At 41.2% G+C, this 22,715-nt stretch overlaps 1 long non-coding RNA gene across 1 annotated transcript; it reads right to left on the bottom strand.

Moving 5' to 3' along the window:
* Window positions 1-3,450: 3,450 nt before the first annotated feature.
* On the bottom strand, window positions 3,451-21,719 carry LOC117517795. The gene is made up of 3 exons (XR_004562835.1): window positions 21,634-21,719; window positions 9,566-9,568; window positions 3,451-3,461 (listed from the first exon to the last, which is right to left on the bottom strand). It is a non-coding gene; the product is annotated as an uncharacterized LOC117517795 (long non-coding RNA).
* Between the last annotated feature and the right edge of the window lie 996 nt (window positions 21,720-22,715).

Below are 22,715 nucleotides of genomic sequence, written 5' to 3'. Positions count from 1 at the left end.
GTTCATGCTGTTAGACGGTCATAAATATCCATTTTAGCAGCTCTGCTAACGTGCCGCTGGTAAAACTCCTTTTTACCGGCGTCACATTGCCTGCCAATTTGCGACCATATAACAGCACGAACGTTCGCAAATCATCAGACATAACTGGGTTATTCTCTCTCTCTCTCTCTCTCTCTCTCTCTCTCTCTATCTATCTATATATATATATATATATATATATATATATATATATATATATAGATCTAGATCTATATAGATCTAGATCGATCAATATAGATATAGATCGATATAGATATATATGTACAGTAGTGTTCAGAATAATAGTAGTGCTATGTGACTAAAAAGATTAATCCAGGTTTTGAGTATATTTCTTATTGTTACATGGGAAACAAGGTACCAGTAGATTCAGTAGATTCTCACAAATCCAACAAAACCAAGCTTTCATGATATGCACAGTCTTAAGGCTATGAAATTGGGCTATTAGTAAAAAAAAAAAAAGTAGAAAAGGGGGTGTTCACAATAATAGTAGTGTGGCATTCAATCAGTGAGTTTGTCAATTTTGTGGAACAAACAGGTGTGAATCAGGTGTCCCCTATTTAAGGATGACGCCAGCATCTGTTGAACATGCTTTTCTCTTTGAAAGCCTGAGGAAAATGGGACGTTCAAGATATTGTTCAGAAGAACAGCATAGTTTGATTAAAAAGTTGATTGAAGAAGGGAAAACTTATATGCAGGTGCAAAGAATTATAGGCTGTTCATCTACAATGATCTCCAATGCTTTAAAATGGACAAAAAAAAAAAAACGACGCGTGGAAGAAAATGGAAAACAACCATCAAAATGGATAGAAGAATAACCAGAATGGCAAAGGCTCACCCATTGATCAGCTCCAAGATGATCAAAGACAGTCTGGAGTTACCTGTAAGTGCTGTGACAGTTAGAAGACGCCTGTGTGAAGCTAATTTATTTGCAAGAATCCCCCGCAAAGTCCCTCTGTTAAATAAAAGACATGTGCAGAAAAGGTTACAATTTGCCAAAGAACACATCAACTGGCCTAAAGAGAAATGGAGGAATATTTTGTGGACTGATGAGAGTAAAATTGTTCTTTTTGGGTCCAAGGGCCGCAGACAGTTTTTGAGACGACCCCCAAACTCTGAATTCAAGCCACAGTTCACAGTGAAGACAGTGAAGCATGGTGGTGCAAGCATCATGAATGCTTGGTTTTGTTGGATTTGTGAGAATCTACTGAATCTACTGGTACCTTGTTTCCCAACAAAATGAATGTTTATATATATATATATATATATATATGTATGTACAGTAGTTTTCAGAATAATAGTAGTGCTATGTGACTAAAAAGATTATGATATGCATTCATGATATGCACACTCTTAAGGCTATGAAATTGGGCTATTAGTAAAAAAAAAGTAGAAAAGGGGGGTGTTCACAATAATAGTAGCATCTGTTGTTGACGCTACAAACTCAAAACTGTTATGTTCAAACTGCTTTTTTATCAATCCTGTGAATCACTACACTAGTATTTAGTTGTATAACCACAGTTTTTCATGATTTCTTCACATCTGCGAGGCATTAATTTTGTTGGTTTGGAACCAAGATTTTGCTCGTTTACTAGTGTGCTTGGGGTCATTGTGTTGTTGAAACAACCATTTCAAGAGCATGTCCTCTTCAGCATAAGGCAACATGACCTCTTCAAGTATTTTGACATATCCAAACTGATCCATGATACCTGGTATGCGATATATAGGCCCAACACCATAGTAGGAGAAACATGCCCATATCATGATGCTTGCACCACCATGCTTCACTGTCTTCACTGTGAATTGTGGCTTGAATTCAGAGTTTGGGGGTCGTCTCACAAACTGTCTGTGGCCCTTGGACCCAAAAAGAACAATTTTACTCTCATCAGTCCACAAAATATTCCTCCATTTCTCTTTAGGCCAGTTGATGTGTTCTTTGGCAAATTGTAACCTCTTCTGCACGTCTTTTATTTAACAGAGGGACTTTGCGGGGGATTCTTGCAAATAAATTAGCTTCACACAGGCGTCTTCTAACTGTCACAGCACTTACAGGTAACTCCAGACTGTCTTTGATCATCCTGGAGCTGATCAATGGGTGAGCCTTTGCCATTCTGGTTATTCTTCTATCCATTTTGATGGTTGTTTTCTGTTTTCTTCCACGCGTCTCTGTTTTTTTTTTTTTTTTGTCCATTTTAAAGCATTGGAGATCATTGTAGATGAACAGCCTATAATTTTTTGCACCTGCGTATACGTTTTCCCCTCTCCAATCAACTTTTTAATCAAACTATGCTGTTCTTCTGAACAATGTCTTGAACGTCCCATTTTCCTCAGGCTTTCAAAGAGAAAAGCATGTTCAACAGGTGCTGGCTTCATCCTTAAATAGGGGACACCTGATTCACACCTGTTTCTTCCACAAAAATGACAAACTCACTGACTGAATGCCACACTACTATTATTGTGAACACCCCCCTTTTCTACTTTTTTACTAACAGCCCAATTTCATAGCCTTAAGAGTGTGCATATCATGAATGCTTGGTCTTGTTGGATTTGTGAGAATCTACTGAATCTACTGGTACCTTGTTTCCCATGTAACAATAAGAAATATACTCAAAACCTGGATTAATCTTTTTAGTCACATAGCACCACTATTATTCTGAACACTACTATATAAAATTGCATATAAAAATTGTTACTAGTAAAAGCAAAGGATGGAACACGTTTTCACATGACTGTACCGGTACATTTGATTCTGCTGTGAAAGAAACGTGATTTCAGCTCTGTACTATATAAACAGATGTACCATCAAATGTGGCACTGCATTTTGCGTCATTGTTGTAATGATGTACAACAGCTGATGATGACTGATGGGGATTTTTACACATTGCTGGCAACAGTAGGTGTTTTCCTGCTTTTCTCAACAAAAACAGACCAAGGAGGTGTGCTGCACGTGGAGAATGTGGCCACAGTGCTACTTTGAAGTGAACAAAAATGTATGTATTAAAGCATGTGCAGAACTCACAATACCTGCAGCTTGTCAGCCACATAGATTTATCACCAGCACAGGAGTAGCTATCAGAATTAGAAAAACCACAGCACTGTGTGCTCTGTGTAATCTTTTTGATTAAAAAATAGGATGAGTACCTAATAATTAGTTCAGGGTGCACGAGGAGCTGTGTTTTAGCAGAAAATTAATAAATTATCAAGCCATGTGGAAAAATCAAACTCTTCTACACCCAGTCATGAACCGGCAAATAGACTCATAAAAAACTTTACCACTGAGCTTTCCAACTACAAGGTAACAGGCAAACAGAACAGCAATGTTTCAGGTATACATTTAGGCCTTTCTTCATTTTGACAGTTTTTTTTACATGGATATGAATTACTACGGCCAAAATGGGTATACTCAGGAGGGTGGCTGGTGTCTCCTTTATGCCCCGCTTACACCAGATTGAGACCCAAGTATATAAGACCTACAAGATCATGACATGTTGTCAACTCTCACAAGTCGTGGCTGGTCTCTGTTGTGATCTGTTATTTGCGTTTACAACCAAGTTTGCATTGTGACTGAATTGTGCAATTATAAAATATGTTAATATCCGCGATCATTGATGCAACCCCATGCAGAGTCAATTGAGAGTCAATTACGACCAATAGGATCAAGTTGAGAGTGACGTGAGACGTGAGAGTTTATCAAGACATATAATGAGGCCCGTGTGCCTGTTAACCAGTCTCACAACTTGTGCAAGTGTTTTAAACACACTTTTGAAGACACACTTTTTTCTGCTTTATCATTAGCATTTTACATGATTGTGTGTCTTCTTTTATTCCTTTTACTTATTTCTGTTTCTTTCTCTTTTTGCTCTGTATGCACCACTCTGCATTTAATCATTAGTGATCGATCTCTGCTCCCCTCCACAGCATGTCTTTTTCCTGGTTCTCTCCCTCAGCCCCAACCAGTCCCAGCAGAAGACTGCCCCTCCCTGAGCCTGGTTCTGCTGGAGGTTTCTTCCTGTTAAAAGGGAGTTTTTCCTTCCCACTGTAGCCAAGTGCTTGCTCACAGGGGGTCGTTTTGACCGTTGGGGTTTTACATAATTATTGTATGGCCTTGCCTTACAATATAAAGCGCCTTGGGGCAACTGTTTGTTGTGATTTGGCGCTATATAAAAAAAAAAATTGATTGATTGAATTGATTTATTTTTTTTTATTTTTATTGTGTTTTTAATCTTTATTTCATTTTATTCTGTCTTTTAAATGATGTTTGTGAAGCGCCTTGAGACGACTTGTCGCACTATATAACTTAATAAATCAAAATTTAATTTATTTAAATTTTTAAATTTATGTAAATTAATGCAAATTTTTAAAAAAAATTTCAATACACTTGCACACCTGTTGAAGGGGGAGTGATGACAACCAAGATGGATCTTTATTCTGACCGGGAAACCCCATTGTGACCAGCCTGCAACCCCAGTGGGAATCAGTGAGGGTGACGGCGAGGAGAGTCCGTTTTTCAATCGCAACTTGGTTGTGGACCTGGTGTAAATGCAGTGATAGAGATCGGGTGAGAAGCTCAATCATCCTTGTGGAGCTCGGAGTAGAATCGCTGCTCTTTCACATTGAAATTATCCAGCTGAGATGGTTCGGGCATCTGGTAAGGATGCCTCCTAGGCACGTCGATCTGAGAGGACACCCCGGGGAAGACCCAGGACTAGGTGGTGAGATTATATCTCCACACTGCTGGAGGTGTTGCCCTGCAACCGACCAGATAAGCGGTTGAAGATGTATGTGTGTATGTATGTGTGCATTACCTGCTTTGAAATTATATATCTAAAAAAAATCTATGTTGTCATGTGGCCTTTGTCCATGTCTGTGTCCTGTGCTTGTGTTCTCAGTGTTTGGTCCCCTGTACGTATCTGTGGTTTTGTTTGTTCTTGTGGTTGGTGTGTGCGTGTGTGTGTGTGTGTACCCTTGGTCATGGTGTGACGTCAGTGTCTGTGGTCTGCCCTTTGTCTGGGTCTCTGTCTATCTGTCCTTATCCTCTGACTCCCCCTTGTGACTGTTCCGAGTGTTGTTTGAGTTATCTGTGCGTTTTTCTTTCTGTATCTGTCCTTGACCTCTGACTCCCCCTTGAGACTGTTCCGAGTGTTGTTTGAGTTGTCTGTGCGTTTTTGTTTCTGTATCTGTCCTTGACCTCTGACTCCCCCTTGTGACTGTTCTGAGTGTTGTTTGAGTTGTCTGTGCATTTATCTTTCAGTATCTGTCTTTGACCTCTGACTCCCCCTTGTGACTGTTCCGAGTGTTGTTTGAGTTATCTGTGCGTTTTTCGTTCAGTATCTGTCTTTGACCTCTGACGCCCCCTTGTGACTGTTCCGAGTGTTGTTTGAGTTATCTGTGCGTTTTTCGTTCAGTATCTGTCTTTGACCTCTGACGCCCCCTTGTGACTGTTCCGAGTGTTGTTTGAGTTATCTGTGCGTTTTTCTTTCAGTATCTGTCCTTGACCTCTGACTCCCCCTTCAGACTGTTCAGAGTGTTGTTTGAGTTATCTGTGCGTTTTTGTTTCTGTATCTGTCCTTGACCTCTGACTCCCCCTTGAGACTGTTCCGAGTGTTGTTTGAGTTGTCTGTGCGTTTTTGTTTCTGTATCTGTCCTTGACCTCTGACTCCCCCTTGTGACTGTTCTGAGTGTTGTTTGAGTTGTCTGTGCGTTTTTCTTTCAGTATCTGTCTTTGACCTCTGACTCCCCCTTGTGACTGTTCTGAGTGTTGTTTGAGTTATCTGTGCGTTTTTCTTTCAGCATCTGTCCTTGACCTCTGACTCCCCCTTGAGACTGTTCAGAGTGTTGTTTGAGTTATCTGTGTTGTGTGTTGGGGGGTGTGGCTGGACATTTTGGTGTTCTTTTCTTTTCTTTGCTCTCCAGGTGGTATGAAAACTGATTTGTCTGTGGAGAAGGTGCTGGCTGAAGAGTCCTTCACCCTCATCAACATCATGTGCAGCACCTGTGGATGGTGCTCACATGCAACCTTAAAGACTTTCAGCTGAAGCAGATAATTAGATGGCGTTCTGCATTTAAGCCATGTGTGATTCAAGCAGAATTGCCGGGAACTTGACCTTGTGATGTTCGTTTGTGAGACGCTGAGGACCGCGCCTGGGTTTGACACATCGTGCCTGTGAAGCAGGAAGGGTGAGGGACACATGCTGTCAGCACACATCAGAGGTGATTAATTGTTTGACTACTTGTTGATAGTAACTTGGTATTCTGTTACGCAGTAGATTTGAATTGTGATGAGAATTGTGCAGCTCGCTTCTCACTGCTGTGGCGTGCGGACAAGTGATCCTCCACCTGTTGTGAGAGGCTGCTCATTTGCATAAAGCTTAAAATACAGACCTGAATGTGTTGCTGATGGTGTGTGTCTTTTGAAGGATATTGGTTGTAACTGCTGACTTACCTCACCTCTTCTATCCTTCACAGAGAGTCAGTTTGTCGTGTCCACCTGGGGGGTGTTTGGTGGTAACAGTAAGTCCAGAAGCGCCGGGCTTCGATCCTTTTGGGCGCTGGAGAGCGTGCCAGCCTTCACTCCACCAGAATGACGCTGTTTTAGTTTCTACACTTTGTTTAGCACCAGAGGGTGACTCAATAAATTGTTTTTGTTATTGGAACCGCTTTCTGGTTATTTTAGCGCTGGGTTCCGTCAGACGCAGGTCCGCTCCTCAACCCGCGTCGACACATAACAATCTGTGCGTTTTTGTTTCAGTATCTGTCCTTGACCTCTGACTCCCCCTTGTGACTGTTCCGAGTGTTGTTTGAGTTATCTATGCGTTTTTGTTTCAGTATCTGTCCTTGACCTCTGACTCCCCCTTGTGACTATTCCGAGTGTTGTTTGAGTTATCTGTGCGTTTTTGTTTCAGTATCTGTCCTTGACCTCTGACTCCCCCTTGTGACTGTTCCGAGTGTTGTTTGAGTTATCTGTGCATTTTTCTTTCTGTATCTGTCCTTGACCTCTGACTCCCCCTTGAGACTGTTCAGAGTGTTGTTTGAGTTATCTGTGCATTTTTCTTTCTGTATCTGTCCTTGACCTCTGACTCCCCCTTGAGACTGTTCAGTGTTGTTTGAGTTATCTGTGCATTTTTCTTTCAGTGTCTGTCCTTGACCTCTGACTCCCCCTTGAGACTGTTCAGTGTTGTTTGAGTTATCTGTGCATTTTTGTTTCTGTATCTGTCCTTGACCTCTGACTCCCCCTTGTGACTGTTCTGAGTGTTGTTTGAGTTGTCTGTGCATTTATCTTTCAGTATCTGTCTTTGACCTCTGACTCCCCCTTGTGACTGTTCCGAGTGTTGTTTGAGTTATCTGTGCGTTTTTCGTTCAGTATCTGTCTTTGACCTCTGACGCCCCCTTGTGACTGTTCCGAGTGTTGTTTGAGTTATCTGTGCGTTTTTCGTTCAGTATCTGTCTTTGACCTCTGACGCCCCCTTGTGACTGTTCCGAGTGTTGTTTGAGTTATCTGTGCGTTTTTCTTTCAGTATCTGTCCTTGACCTCTGACTCCCCCTTCAGACTGTTCAGAGTGTTGTTTGAGTTATCTGTGCGTTTTTGTTTCTGTATCTGTCCTTGACCTCTGACTCCCCCTTGAGACTGTTCCGAGTGTTGTTTGAGTTGTCTGTGCGTTTTTGTTTCTGTATCTGTCCTTGACCTCTGACTCCCCCTTGTGACTGTTCTGAGTGTTGTTTGAGTTGTCTGTGCGTTTTTCTTTCAGTATCTGTCTTTGACCTCTGACTCCCCCTTGTGACTGTTCTGAGTGTTGTTTGAGTTATCTGTGTGTTTTTCTTTCAGCATCTGTCCTTGACCTCTGACTCCCCCTTGAGACTGTTCAGAGTGTTGTTTGAGTTATCTGTGTTGTGTGTTGGGGGGTGTGGCTGGACATTTTGGTGTTCTTTTCTTTTCTTTGCTCTCCAGGTGGTATGAAAACTGATTTGTCTGTGGAGAAGGTGCTGGCTGAAGAGTCCTTCACCCTCATCAACATCATGTGCAGCACCTGTGGATGGTGCTCACATGCAACCTTAAAGACTTTCAGCTGAAGCAGATAATTAGATGGCGTTCTGCATTTAAGCCATGTGTGATTCAAGCAGAATTGCCGGGAACTTGACCTTGTGATGTTCGTTTGTGAGACGCTGAGGACCGCGCCTGGGTTTGACACATCGTGCCTGTGAAGCAGGAAGGGTGAGGGACACATGCTGTCAGCACACATCAGAGGTGATTAATTGTTTGACTACTTGTTGATAGTAACTTGGTATTCTGTTACGCAGTAGATTTGAATTGTGATGAGAATTGTGCAGCTCGCTTCTCACTGCTGTGGCGTGCGGACAAGTGATCCTCCACCTGTTGTGAGAGGCTGCTCATTTGCATAAAGCTTAAAATACAGACCTGAATGTGTTGCTGATGGTGTGTGTCTTTTGAAGGATATTGGTTGTAACTGCTGACTTACCTCACCTCTTCTATCCTTCACAGAGAGTCAGTTTGTCGTGTCCACCTGGGGGGTGTTTGGTGGTAACAGTAAGTCCAGAAGCGCCGGGCTTCGATCCTTTTGGGCGCTGGAGAGCGTGCCAGCCTTCACTCCACCAGAATGACGCTGTTTTAGTTTCTACACTTTGTTTAGCACCAGAGGGTGACTCAATAAATTGTTTTTGTTATTGGAACCGCTTTCTGGTTATTTTAGCGCTGGGTTCCGTCAGACGCAGGTCCGCTCCTCAACCCGCGTCGACACATAACAATCTGTGCGTTTTGTTTCAGTATCTGTCCTTGACCTCTGACTCCCCCTTGTGACTGTTCCGAGTGTTGTTTGAGTTATCTATGCGTTTTTGTTTCAGTATCTGTCCTTGACCTCTGACTCCCCCTTGTGACTATTCCGAGTGTTGTTTGAGTTATCTGTGCGTTTTTGTTTCAGTATCTGTCCTTGACCTCTGACTCCCCCTTGTGACTGTTCCGAGTGTTGTTTGAGTTATCTGTGCATTTTTCTTTCTGTATCTGTCCTTGACCTCTGACTCCCCCTTGAGACTGTTCAGAGTGTTGTTTGAGTTATCTGTGCATTTTTCTTTCTGTATCTGTCCTTGACCTCTGACTCCCCCTTGAGACTGTTCAGTGTTGTTTGAGTTATCTGTGCATTTTTCTTTCAGTGTCTGTCCTTGACCTCTGACTCCCCCTTGAGACTGTTCAGTGTTGTTTGAGTTATCTGTGCATTTTTCTTTCAGTGTCTGTCCTTGACCTCTGACTCCCCCTTCAAATCAAATCAATTTTATTTATATAGCGCCAAATCACAACAAACAGTTGCCCCAAGGCGCTTTATATTGTAAGGCAAAGCCATACAATAATTACGGAAAAACCCCAACGGTCAAAACGACCCCCTGTGAGCAAGCACTTGGCAACAGTGGGAAGGAAAAACTCCCTTTTAACAGGAAGAAACCTCCAGCAGAACCAGGCTCAGGGAGGGGCAGTCTTCTGCTGGGACTGGTTGGGGCTGAGGGAGAGAACCAGGAAAAAGACATGCTGTGGAGGGGAGCAGAGATCAATCACATTAAATGCAGAGTGGTGCATACAGAGCAAAAAGAGAAAGAAACACTCAATGCATCATGGGAACCCCCCAGCAGTCTAAGTCTATAGCAGCATAACTAAGGGATGGTTCAGGGTCACCTGATCCAGCCCTAACTATATGCTTTAGCAAAAAGGAAAGTTTTAAGCCTAATCTTAAAAGAAGAGAGGGTGTCTGTCTCCCTGATCCGAATTGGGAGCTGGTTCCACAGGAGAGGAGCCTGAAAGCTGAAGGCTCTGCCTCCCCCTTTCAGTATCTGTCTTTGTCCTCTGACTCCCCCTTGTGACTGTTCCTTGTGTTGTCATTGTGCAAGTCCCTGTTGGTTTGCTTGTTGGTGTAACTGTCTTATTCTCCTTTGTCTTTGTTTATTTTACTGTTCCTTTAGACTGTGTTGTGTGGTTTTATTTATGTCTCATTCTTGTGTTTAATTACTGCTGCTAACGAAGTTGGAGGAAGTTACGTTTTCGCCCGTTTGTTTGATTGTGTGTTTGTGAACAGCCTGGAGCCCACAATTTTTCATATATCATTATGAAAAATTTACTGAAGATTAATATCCTGATATGCAAGAACTGATTTCATTTTCAAGGTCAAAGGGCAAAGTCAGGAAAAATCTTGGAATAATCCCTATCTTTAACATTGAATGAATTTTCAAATATCCATAACTCTGTCAAATCAGATCAAATTTCTTTCATATTTGACAGCACTATGTAGGACAGTATCCTTAATTGACTGACAAAGTTTGATCTGGATCTGATCCAGATTACAGATTGTGTTGCCATTTAAATTTAACATTGAAAACCCCATTTAATGTATATTTTACATTCTATCTTAATCAAGCATGCCCCAATCACTCTCATATTTTAAAGTGAGTTGCAGACTGACACTCACTATCGCCTGACAAAGTTTGATCCGGATCTGATCCGGATTGTGGATTTTGTGGACATTTGAATTTAATATTGAAAATCCCATTTGGTGTACATTTTGTATTATATGTCAATCAAAAGTGCCTCAATCACTCTCAGTTGTGACAATGAGGTGCAACCTGGCACTCTCAATGAATAGACTAAGTTTGATCTGCATCTTATCCGTATTGTGGATAGCGAATATTTGATTTTAACATGAAAAGCCCTTTTGATCTATATTCTGTATGATATTTTAGGTTATAATAATAATAATAATAATAATAATAATAATAATAATAATAATAATAATAAATGTTATTTCTAATGCACTTTTTGTTTGATACCAAACCTCAAAGTGCTACAAGGGCAAACAGAGAAAACAGATAAAACAACAAAATACTGCAATTTCAACAATTTAAAATAGTGTATAAAAAAGTAAAAAATAGCGAACAGCATTTAGTCCATATATGCTTTTCTAAAAAGGAAGGTTTTAAGTCCTTTCTTAAAAGCATCCACCGTCTGTGGAGCCCTGAGGTGGTCCGGGAGAGCATTCCACAGACGGGGAGCTGCGGCCTCAAAGGCTCTGTCGCCCATAGTTTTAAGCCGTGTCCTGGGCGGGAGCAAACGGTGCTGTTGGCCTGACCGGGTCCGGGTTGATGTTTGTGGTGTGAGCAGTTCAGTGAGGTAAGTGGGGGCTGCACTGTGCAGACAGTGATGGGTGTGCAGAAGGATCTTGTATTCTATATGGAGGTGAACAGGGAGCCAGTGGAGGGTGTGAGGGATGGGGGTGATGTGCTCATGTTTCCGCACCCTCATCAAGATCCTGGCAGTGCTGTTTTGAACATACTGGAGCTTTTGAAGGCTCCTGCCAGGGATCCCAATGAGGAGTGCGTTACAGTAGTCCAACCTGGAGGAGACAAAGGCATGGACAAGCTTCTCTGCAGCAGGGAGGGAAAGGGAGGGGCGCAGTCTGGAAATATTTCGTAGGTGAAAAAATGAAGTTTTGCATATGGAAGTGACGTGAGCATCAAAGGAGAGCTGGGGGTCAAACTTAACTCCCAGGTTAGTAACAGAGGGAGAGAGGGTAATGATGTGGCCAAAGAATGAAACAGAGGTTGCAGTGGTTATGAAAAACCACTTCTAACAGGACTTTACCTTGAAAAAATTTTTCCAAGGTAAAATTGGAAACTAGCCTTGGCAGAAGTTTGCACTCTACGAGCGTGGTGCTTTAGTTGTTGTAGTTTGTTCTTCCTATTTTACTGTCATGGTCATGGTTTGCTTGTGTTTTCATGAACTTCTTCCTGTGCACCTTCCCCAACTGTTGATGATTTGTAATTACCCTCACCTTTCTTCCGTTTGTGAGATCACCCCTGTGTGCATTTAAGCCTTTCCTTGTGTGTTTACTGTTTTCTTCATGTTGGCTGTCTCCTATGTGTTCCATGATTTGATTTGTAAGTACTTTGTGAGCACCTTTATCATCTTGTTTAGTAGCTTTTTTTTTTAGTTTTGTGCATTTCTGTCATCACCCTCTTAGTGATTTTTGCTTTAGTGTCTTGTGTTTTGGAATTTGTTGGACTGTTTTTGCGTTTTGTATTGCTTAAATATCATCTGTGATTTCACCTCACCTCTTGTTTTGTGGTTGCCTGCATTATTGGGTTCTTTTTGTACTACGAACCATAACAGTCTTGTTTTAATCAAATTTCAGTTCAATTGACATTAAGACGTGTTAACCATGACTTTTTCAAAAATTAAGCCTTTTAAGTGCAATTTCAGAGTGGAATTTAATCAACAGCCTATATGAAAATTGGACAAAGAACCTGGGAGGAGTTGCCCACAGACAGACGTGATGTTGACCTAAACCATGAATTGAGCTTTGGCAAATTTGACCTCAGCTGGGCAAATCAACACTAAGGTCTGACCCACACAGTGTGGTGGCTTAGTGGTTAACACTGTTTTCTCTGGTTTACTTCAACCTGGTCCTTTCTTTGTGAAATTTTCATGTTCTTCTCTTTTTCCACTGGGTTCCCTCCAGGTGCTCCACCTTCCTCCCACCAGCAGAGACCTGCAGGATCAGTAAAACAGCGACACTAAATTGACCACAGGTGTGAATGTGTCTTGTCTCTATATGTGGTGTTCCAGCTGTAAACTGGTGTGTTGTCCACATTGTAGCCCTCCTCACACATTTATAGTGCAAATCTATAATTTATACGTTTAACAAACATTACAGTACACATATTCCACACACATCAGCTCTAATCTGTCAAAGGAGTGTTGGGAAAGTGTGCACTCGGTGTGCATGTGGTGCAGTCTGAACCTCTGCCACACCTAAAAGGGACTCAACCCCAACATGACTATGTGCATTCAGCTGATGATCAATAAAACTTATTCATGAATCAAACATTTTGAGTGTGGAGGCCCACTGGATCTGCAGCGTTCGGTGCACAGTGCAAACTCATCAGTGAGCGTTCACAGCAGGCGGGCCAGTTCCCAAAAACATCAGAAGCTGAGGAAATCAGGTCTGAGTGTTTAGACAGTGACACTTTTTGTCATCACAATGACATTTCAATGAAATAAGGAAGATGTGCCTGTGGTTTTGACTCGGCTTTAATTCCAGGAATCTGACAAAACTTCACATTAACACTTGAGCAATTACAGCCAGTTTTGGATATTGTCCCTCCATTTTCAGCGCTTATTAGCAAATGGACAAATTAAGAGATGTATCTTAAATACAAATCACCTTTAAAGACAGTTTTCTTTCCACACGAGCACTTCAATGACTTTAATCATGAAGAAATGAGCGCAGTCCAGTGCTTTTTCTTTGTCTATCGGCTGCTCCCAGTTGTCCAGAGTCACCGTAGTAGATCCAGGACAGATCTGCATTGGGATTTGACAATTTTTCTGACTGATTCTGTTCCTGACTCACCTTGTTTTGTACATGGGGGATGACACACAGCTGCTGGTCTTCCCAACTCTAATCCCAATCAGGACTGTCCCACGCCACTGTTGATGTGGTGGGATTACGTGCACACAAAGCAGATTGGCTTCAAATGCAAACAGTGTGTCAGTTTTTTCAATTCAATTTCAATTTATTTTAATTTATATAGCGCCAAATCACAACAGAGTTGCCTCAAAGCGCTTCACACAGGTAAGGTCTAACCTTACCAACCCCCAGAGCAACAGTGGTAAGGAAAAACTCCCTCTGAGGAAGAAACCTCAAGCAGACCAGACTCAAAGGGGTGACCCTCTGCTTGGGTTTTCAAAGCCACAAACAACCTAATCCCATTATGTTCACATTCTGTTTTGTTATTTTACCTTTTCTGCTTTAAATTTGGTAATGTGTATCTGTGTGAAAATTGTCTGAACATTGTACAAACTGTCTAAAACTGGAGCGCGAACCTCCACTGACCTTAGTTTCCAATTCCACAAATTTTTACCTTGAAATTTCAAGGTCAAAGTCCTGTTAGAAGTGGCTTTTCATAAGCTAAAATATAGGTCAAAAATGTTTGTCAATGTTAAAATCAAATATAAGCTTAATCTGCAATGTGGCTCAAACTTAGTCTATTCATTGAGAGTGTCAGTTTGCCCTAATCACACTCAAATATGAGAGTGATTAGGGCACATTTGATTAAGATATAATATTAAATATACATTAAATGGGCTTTTCAATATTAAATTCAAATGTCCACAAAATCCCAGATCAGATCCCGATCATCCTTTGTCCGTTGATAAAGAATACCGTCCCACAGAACACTCTAATATGAAAGGAATTTCATCTTTTTTGACAGTTGTGAATTTTTCAAAATTTGTTCAGCATTAAAGATGGGGATTTTTCCTGACTTGGATCTATGGCCTTAAATTTAATTAGTTATTGCCTTTTAGGGTATGAACCTTAAGTAAAAATTTCATAACAATGTATGAAAAATCACAACCCGGGGAGAAGAAATGACCTGCTCCAACTTCATCAGTGGAGGAAACTATGGTTGTGGTAAAATAGGACACTACATATGGGGGGGGGGGGATTCTGCAGTTACGCCATCGTGTGATTGGCTTTGCAGTGAAGTTTCTGTTCCCTAATATGGTGATGTAGAGTGATTATAAATATGAGGCCTGGTGTAACGAGTTCACTTACTCACTGTGTTAATCTGATGCTTGTCCTGCTAATCACAGGAAATAAATAAATTTCCCATGAATAAACAAGAATGAATGCTTAGTTCTAATAATTTTTCATATCGCTGGCAAAAAGAGATGCGTTCCTGCTTTGCATGTTTTGAGCTGGTAAATATCCTCTGCAACACATTCGTACCAGATGGATAAGCGGGCATAGCAGTTGTACTGTCAATTGGGAGACTGTTTGATTCCAGCTCCCTACAGCTTACCTGGAAAGGGTAAATCCATCAGGTTGAGTGTGATGGTAGAAGTACTGACAATGAGGTTGCCCCATAAGGCTGCATGGATTTACTCTTTAGGTTCCACTTTTTAAATCCCTACAAAATTGATTCCATTTCTTATACACCAATTTTCCACATTATCTTATTCTCCCTTAAGACGTTCTGTGAATTAATTCAAACCACTCAATCACAAATATTTTGATCAATATATGCTTTCAACAGTTCTTCTTGACTGTTGAAATCCACTTGAGACAAGATTGTCTAAAGGCACAAATCTGGGGAAAGGTACAGAAACATTTCTGCTGATTTGAAGGTCCCAATGAGCACAGTGGCCTCCGTAGTCTGTAAATGGAAGACGTTTGGATCCACCAGGACTCTTCCTAGAGCTGGCTGCCCGTCTAAAGAGGTAAGATCTTCTAATTTTACCATTTCTTTTCCTATTATATCATTTGTGAGAGCTTTTGATGTTTATCACACAGGATCTCATTCAGGATATGTAATAAATAAATGATCAATGAATCAACAAGAACAATCGGTGAAATACCTGCTCCTTACACATCTGACACATTTATCATTCATTTTTAACACTCTTTTCAGTTCAGGGTCACAGGGGCCTGAAGGCTGCCCCACATGTCATTGGATCATAACTGTTTGAAACCCTTTCAGATGGTGGAAGGCTTGTGTTTATCGAGGGTTCAGTTTTGGACAAAACTGATCAAATGTAAACATCACACATAACCAAATATTGTGCTGTCACTGGCTCAAAGAACTGATTTTATAGGTGGACCATTTGGGGGGGAGGGGGGGGGTGACCCAAGTTCAAATGGTCATGTGATAGGGGTTCAAATTAGTGTTTCATAGCAACCATAGCTCTATCTTTAGTCAGTTCCTTAACATTGTCATTGTAAATGAGTTCGGCATTTCAAGGTTACTCAGGTTCAGTGATCACATGACCATGTACCGTGTCAGAGTAGTAACTTTTTAGTGAAACAAGTATTAAGTGCACATAAGCTACTTTATTTGAATCAAGGACAGCCAACAGACAAACATCACATTTTATTCTTTAAAAAAACAATTCCTGTACAATTTGTCAGCTATTTATTAACTTCTATTTTATATATATTTTTAACTTTACTAACTGTAATGGAAAGTGACAGTCAAGAAAAACCATCCATCCATTTTCTTCCGCTTTATCCAGAGTCGGGTCACGGGGGCAGCAGCTCAAGCAAAGCCGCCCAGACCTCTCGATCCACACACACTTCCCCCAGCTCCTCGGGGGAAACCCAAGGCGTTCCCAAGCCAGCCGAGAGACGTAGTCTCTCCAGCGTGTCCTGGGTCTTCCCTGGGGCCTCCTCCAGATGGGACGTGCTCGGAACACCTCTCCAGCGAGGCGTCCAGGGTGCATCCGGAAAAGATGCCCGAGCCACCTCAACTGGCTCCTTTCGATGTGGAGGCGCAGCGGCTCGACTCCAAGCTCCTCCTGAGTGACCGAACTCCTCACCCTATCTCTAAGGGAGCACCCAGCCACCCTGTGGAGGAAACTCATCTCGGCCGCTTGTGGGTGATTCTTAGACTATGGGCACTTATGTCCTTTGATCATATTGTATGAAAAACAGAAAAAAAGGGGAAATTTCACACTTTTATAGTTATCTTTACAATAAAAGTGTTTTAAGAAATTTGTTCTAGTAGTCTATGATGACTTTTTCACCTTTTTTCAGCATCATTATATGCAAATATTGCCGTTTTGTGCTTGTCCCACACCCAGACTTTTGATCTTCAATGATAAAAATGAATGGTAAAAAAAACCCGTTTTTTTTTTTCTAATGTTTTAAAATAACTCAGTAAAATATCAGTAAAATAATCAAAACATAATTGGGGTATTCAATGTCATACAACTGTTGTGATTTTTTTAAACAAAATGTAGTTGTCCCACACTATTGCCGTAATTTCCACCACAACACTGTAATGTCCCTTTAAACAGTTTGTATGAAAGATTGTTTGGGTAGTTTCTTTGGAGATAAACAGTGACATCAGAGCACATGTATATAGCGCCAAATCACAACAAACAGTTGCCCCAAGGCGCTTTATATTGTAAGGCAATGGTGTGGTGGAAATTACATTTACAAGGCCAATAGTGCCCGTAGTTAAAGAATCACCCTTGTACTCACGATCTTGTTCTTTCTGTCATGAGCCAAATCTCATGACCATAGGTGAGGATCGGAACGTAGATCGATTGGTAAATCAAGAGCTTTGTCCCCCCTACTCAGCTCTCTCTTCACCACAACGGTCCGATACAGCGACCGCATCACTGCAGACGCTGCACCGATCTGTCTGTCGATCTCACGCTCCATCCGTTCCTCACTCGTGAACAAGACCCCGAGATACTTAAAGTCCTCCACTTGAGGCAAGGACACTCGACCGACCTGAAGAGGGCAAAGCACCTTTTTCTGGTCGAGAGCCATGGCCTCGGACTTGGAGGTGCTGATTTTCGTCCCGGACGCTTCACACACAGCTGCAAACCGCCCCAGTGCACACTGAAAGTCCTGATTTGACGAAGCCAACAGAACCACATCGTCCGCAAACAGCAGAGACGAGATTCTGTGGTTCCCAAACCAGGCCCCCTCTACACCCTGACTGCACCTAGAAATTCTGTCCATAAAGATAATGAACAGAACCGGTGACAAAGGGCAGCCCTGGAATGTCAAGAAAAACATTCAGGGGAAACCCAAAAGAGGTACATTTTTCTAGTTTCACCATTTATCTTGTAACAGCTTATTGTTGATTTAAATTAATTTAAACAAGATCTCATTCAGGGTATGATGTTAAACTGCATCCAGGATACCCAGACTGCAGAAAATTATTCTTGGGGGTTGGTGGTGGGATTAGCAACCCAGCACAAACAAATTCTTATGGGTCAGACGCAAAAGGGAAACCATGCCCCTGTTCTCCTGAGGCGTAATTTTGCTCACTTGGGTGTCGTGTGGGAGGATCACAGGTTTCACTGCAAACAGCAGTGGAATCTAAATGCCACATCTTTAGTTGAAAACTAAAGATTTCATGTTGCCCCCCCCCCCCCCCTTTTTTTTAAGGATGTGGAGGAATGAAGGCTTTCTGAAGTCTGTCAACAAAGCATCAGAGCCTCTTCTGGAGGAGCTGCTGAAACTCGAGGAAGAGCGAGCGCATTTGAAGGAGGAGCTTGAAGGTCTGAAAAAGAAGTTCAATGAACAGCAGTCGGTGATCAGAAACGGCTGCAACAAAGACCTGCAAGACATCGAGTCCAGCTACCAATGGAAGCTGGAAGAACAGAAATACAGCTTCCAAAAAGAGCTGGAAGAACAGCGAGCCGCCTTCTGCCAACACCTAGAAGCCCAGCGAGCTAGTTTTAGTAAACTATGGGAAGAACGAGAAATTGGTTTTCAACAGGAACTGGAAGCCCCGCGAGCCAGCTTCAGAAGAGAGCTGCAAAAACGACAAGCCGCCTTCTGCCAACACCTGGAAGCCCAGGAGGCCAGCTTCAGTCAAGTACGGGAAGTCAGATTTCAGCAGGAAGTGGAAACCCAGTGGGCCAGCTTCCAAAAAGAGCTGGAGGAGCAAGAAGTCAGCTTCTACCAACAGCTGGAAGCAGAGAAGGCCAGATTCATAACAGAGGCAGCACCAAGAAGGAATTCCTGGATTTATGTCTTTGGTGGCAGTTATTGGTTTTGTATCAGCAAAATTTCTCATAAAGTGACAGTGAGGTTTCAGTGATGGAGCGCTGAAGTGTTACTGGAGTGATAGCTATGACTTTTTAAATTTTATTTTTAAATGAATAAGCATGTCATTGGTAGTAAAACCCACATTTACTTTTGTGGGTGTATATATCATATTTCAGTTAGATTTTCTGTCAAAACAATGATTAAAATAGATCAAAATTCAAGTTTTTTTTTTTTTTCATTACAACCCAGCCTTCTTGTTTTATGAATCTTTTTTACTGTACACAATTTTAAGGCATCTGAGGGCTGATGCATACTGTACAGTCGCAGATATAAATGTTAAAGTAATATACACGTTCTGTCATGGTGTTTTTGAGTCAATGCAACTTCACTCGCATATCAATCTCAATATGTGCATTAGATCTTCCTTCTTGGTTGTTGAGTAGCACCAAAAAAGTTGTTTATTCAGATGTCTTTTTTTTTTTTATCTTGACCTTTGACCAAAATCTATTTCCACCAGTTCTGATGGACATCTGTCCATTTATTTTTGCGTTATTGTTTCCCCAGACACACGTCAGCGTGCTGCCAAGTTGCACACCAGAAGAGCCTTTACAATGAGGATCTTCCCAAGGACATTTCATGTCTGATGGGGAGTTTAGCCTTTTGACTGTCACCTCCCCAAGGTCGGGTAAACATAGCATCAATAAGGATGTGGACATTGTGTTTAAGACAGAAATCGCAGCTAAACCTCAACCTTCACCCATATGCCTGACCTTTCAATGATCTTGATGGGGCAAGTCTGGAACTGACCTTCACATCTGTGCCATGTTTAATCCCAATCCGGTTTAAAATCTAATTTGTTGACCTTGACCCCAATGACCAAGTCCTTTTATGAAAAATGGACCCTGTAAGCACAATTCCAGGATGGAATTTAATCTACATAAAAATCTGGCAGAAATCAAAGGATTTGGGAGGAGTCAATCAACATACAACTTTGACACATTTTCTTTTATTTGACAATACATCATTAAAGATCAAAAATGTTTGCAGAGTTTACACTCTTTACCTCATTATCCTTCTAGTTACAGTCATGGTTATGATTAAAACAGAAAATACTCATTAAATTGGACATGGTGAAATGAAAGGAAGGCAAATAAAACATGAAGGAAGTGATTTTCCTCTTGATGCTGTAACTGCAAATAATTGCCCAGGGAACACTGTCAAACAATTACAATGGATTATTTATTGTCAACATCAAGACAACTTGGATTACACCGCAAAGATGATAGCAATAAGGCACCATTACTGACGGCTGTTCAGCTGTTTTAACGAGGCGCAAATTAAAAACACAGACATCTGGACAATGCGAACACTTTGTGCTTATGTACTTATGAATATTTGCAACAGTGGACTGCACAACTGTGATAACCGGGTGCAAGATTGTGACAGCATTTATGCATATTTTAGAAATGTGGTAGAGAATCATACAGCAGCTCTGGAGGTCAGACAAATATCTCCACAGAATCACTACATTATTATAAGCTTAAAGTACCAGTGTTATTTTCATTATTTCAGTCAAAAACAAACAGTTTAAAGACAAATAACATTCCACAGCACAAATCTAGAAAAGCTAGAGATTTTAAAACATGTCTTAGTAGTCAGGCCTTGAGGCACACCTGGAGAAAAGATGAATATTTACACCATCTAGTGGTGTATCACGTCTATTTCATGAAGGTAAACAAACCACTGCGTCTTCACTTTTACGACATGGCAAAAAAAAAAAAAAACAACACATGGGCACAAAAACAAGCACAATACATGAGGGTAGCAATAATACATGACAATATTGTGAGATACATAGGTCATAGTTGGCTCTGTAGAGTAAAAGGTTTCAAAACTCCTAAAGGACAAGTTCATTTTTTTTTTTAATGGAAAATGCCTTTATTATCATTGTACATGTGTATATCAGCTCTGAGGGCCATTGGTGTATTTATTACCAGATTCTGTACTCTATGGATTGGATGCCAGTCCATCCTAAATTGCTTTCCCAGCCAAAGCCTGGTTGGATTTGGGACAATGCAGATTAACCAGGGTTTTTTTTTTCCAAGGACAGAGGTAACATGACCAGAAATCAACCCCAGGTCTACATATTGGCTGTCCAAATCCTACCCCACTGAGCAACTCAACATACAACAAAATCTGAGCAATCTTGCAGTTTTGCACAGTCTACCATTGGGGCCAGTGGGCAGTCCAGTGTCCATAGACCAAGTCCAGGCATGGGGCATTTATTTTCTCCATTAGGTCCATGTTTTGAAGACAGGTAACCTTGGTTAACAGCCATTTACTGTAGAGGAAAGATAATCTAAATCTGATATTAAAAGGGAAATAAATTATTACTGAGTAAATTTTGTTTGTGGAGGTGTAAAGTTCATTCAATCAGTCTCCAGTATTAGTCAGTTGGGGTGGAGGTAGCTAACAGATAGATAATGACCAAGACAAGCTACATGTTTAGAAGCAGTGTAGAAAAATGGGTTGAGTTCTTTCTTCTGCACTCTGCAAGGTTTCTGAGTACTGAGGGAGAGGCAGCTGTTATGGTAGAAGAGTTCTTTCTGATGGTTTCAGACATCACTTAGACTTGGACAGTCTTTGGGTGTTTATCTATTGTTTTGTTGTACGTGCCAACTGTGGTAAGTGATATCACAGTGAGCCAGGCTTAACTCCTTCACTCTGTAAAATGTGGGGAACTACAAATTGCTGGATATATGGTAGTCCACTACTGACTATGTTCCTGTGGGAAGCTGCTGGAGACTATAGAAATGCCAAATTTGTGAATGATAACCAAACACTTGTTGTAGCTTCCCAAAGCATACTGTGGCTGTCCCGAAACCTGTCATCTTCTCAATGTCCTAAACCTAAGCATCCTGAACTTCCAAGATCGGACTGTTTTGAAAGAGTTTGCAAGCAATCTGGGTGCAAACGTGGAAATAAGAAATAACCCAACTGGATGGTGGGAGTGTTTTCACACCAATTACTTGTCCACTGGTGTCACATCACAGAGGATGCTTTGAATATGATCCAGAGGAGCTGTAGTGCATGACTTGGTGGCAGTTCCAGGTTATGCAAGGAGCTGTGAAATTGGCATCTGATGTCCCAGAGTAAACGGTAGGTTTTGTCAGAGGAATCTGCGCACATGTACTGTAGCATCACCTGTAGAAGGAGGAATCTAAGTACTGCATTCCTTCAACCTACACCTCATCTATTGTTTCCCTATCTATTATGAACACATGAAAATACAACATTACATATATATGTATTTGTGATTTATGAGGGGATTTTGGTCCACATATTTGTTGCTGGTTTTCATGGTTATGAATGCAGTACCAATTTTATCTATTCTGTAGAAATCAGCCAGCAGGTATAAAGTCAGCCTTCAGTGTGTGCTTTGTTTCGCTTCGATACTTAGTACTTTCAGTACTGCTATAAGGACAGGGGTTCTGGTCATTGGTGGAACTGGACCTTGCACCTTCATGTTGTAAGATAAGAGAGCCAATGCTTGGCACAGTGCCGCTATTTTTCAACCTCAGTCATGTTTAAATAGTGTTAAACAAGCCTTGAATGCCTTTAGGGTTTTTTTTTTGTTGCCATTTTCAAAAGTATGCTGAAAAGAAAATAAATGTGTTGCCAAGGCACCACACGTTGAGCACCCAAATAAGTCAAACCATGTTTTCTCTCACCTTAAATTACGTATACAAGACATTCATGCATTTAGTGATTACTTACAACATATACTTTAACATTTTAGCCAATGTTAAATTATATTAAAAAGCCCTAGATTTCACTGAAATTGTCATGAATTATTAGATAGCAGATATAACATGCAAATTTGATCGCCACATACTTTCTTGCAATTGTCTTTTTCCAAACGTAAATTTCGATGTTCATGATGTAAGATTTTGTGTCCCCTTGATTACATGGTAGTTGCTTAATTTGGATTTGTGTGAGAACAAAACATGACAAAATTACCTTCACAAAGTGTATTTTTATTTAGTTGCGTGCTATTTGGCAGAAAATAAGTGATTTTTGAGAGGCACTGCTGTGTTTGATATATGCGACATGAAAAAT

The sequence above is a fragment of the Thalassophryne amazonica genome, chromosome 9 (genome assembly GCF_902500255.1).
Source record: "Thalassophryne amazonica chromosome 9, fThaAma1.1, whole genome shotgun sequence".
NCBI classification, from domain to species: Eukaryota; Metazoa; Chordata; class Actinopteri; order Batrachoidiformes; family Batrachoididae; genus Thalassophryne; species Thalassophryne amazonica.
The sequence above is the reverse complement of the archived record's forward strand: the minus strand, read 5'-3'. Positions and strand labels throughout refer to the sequence as shown.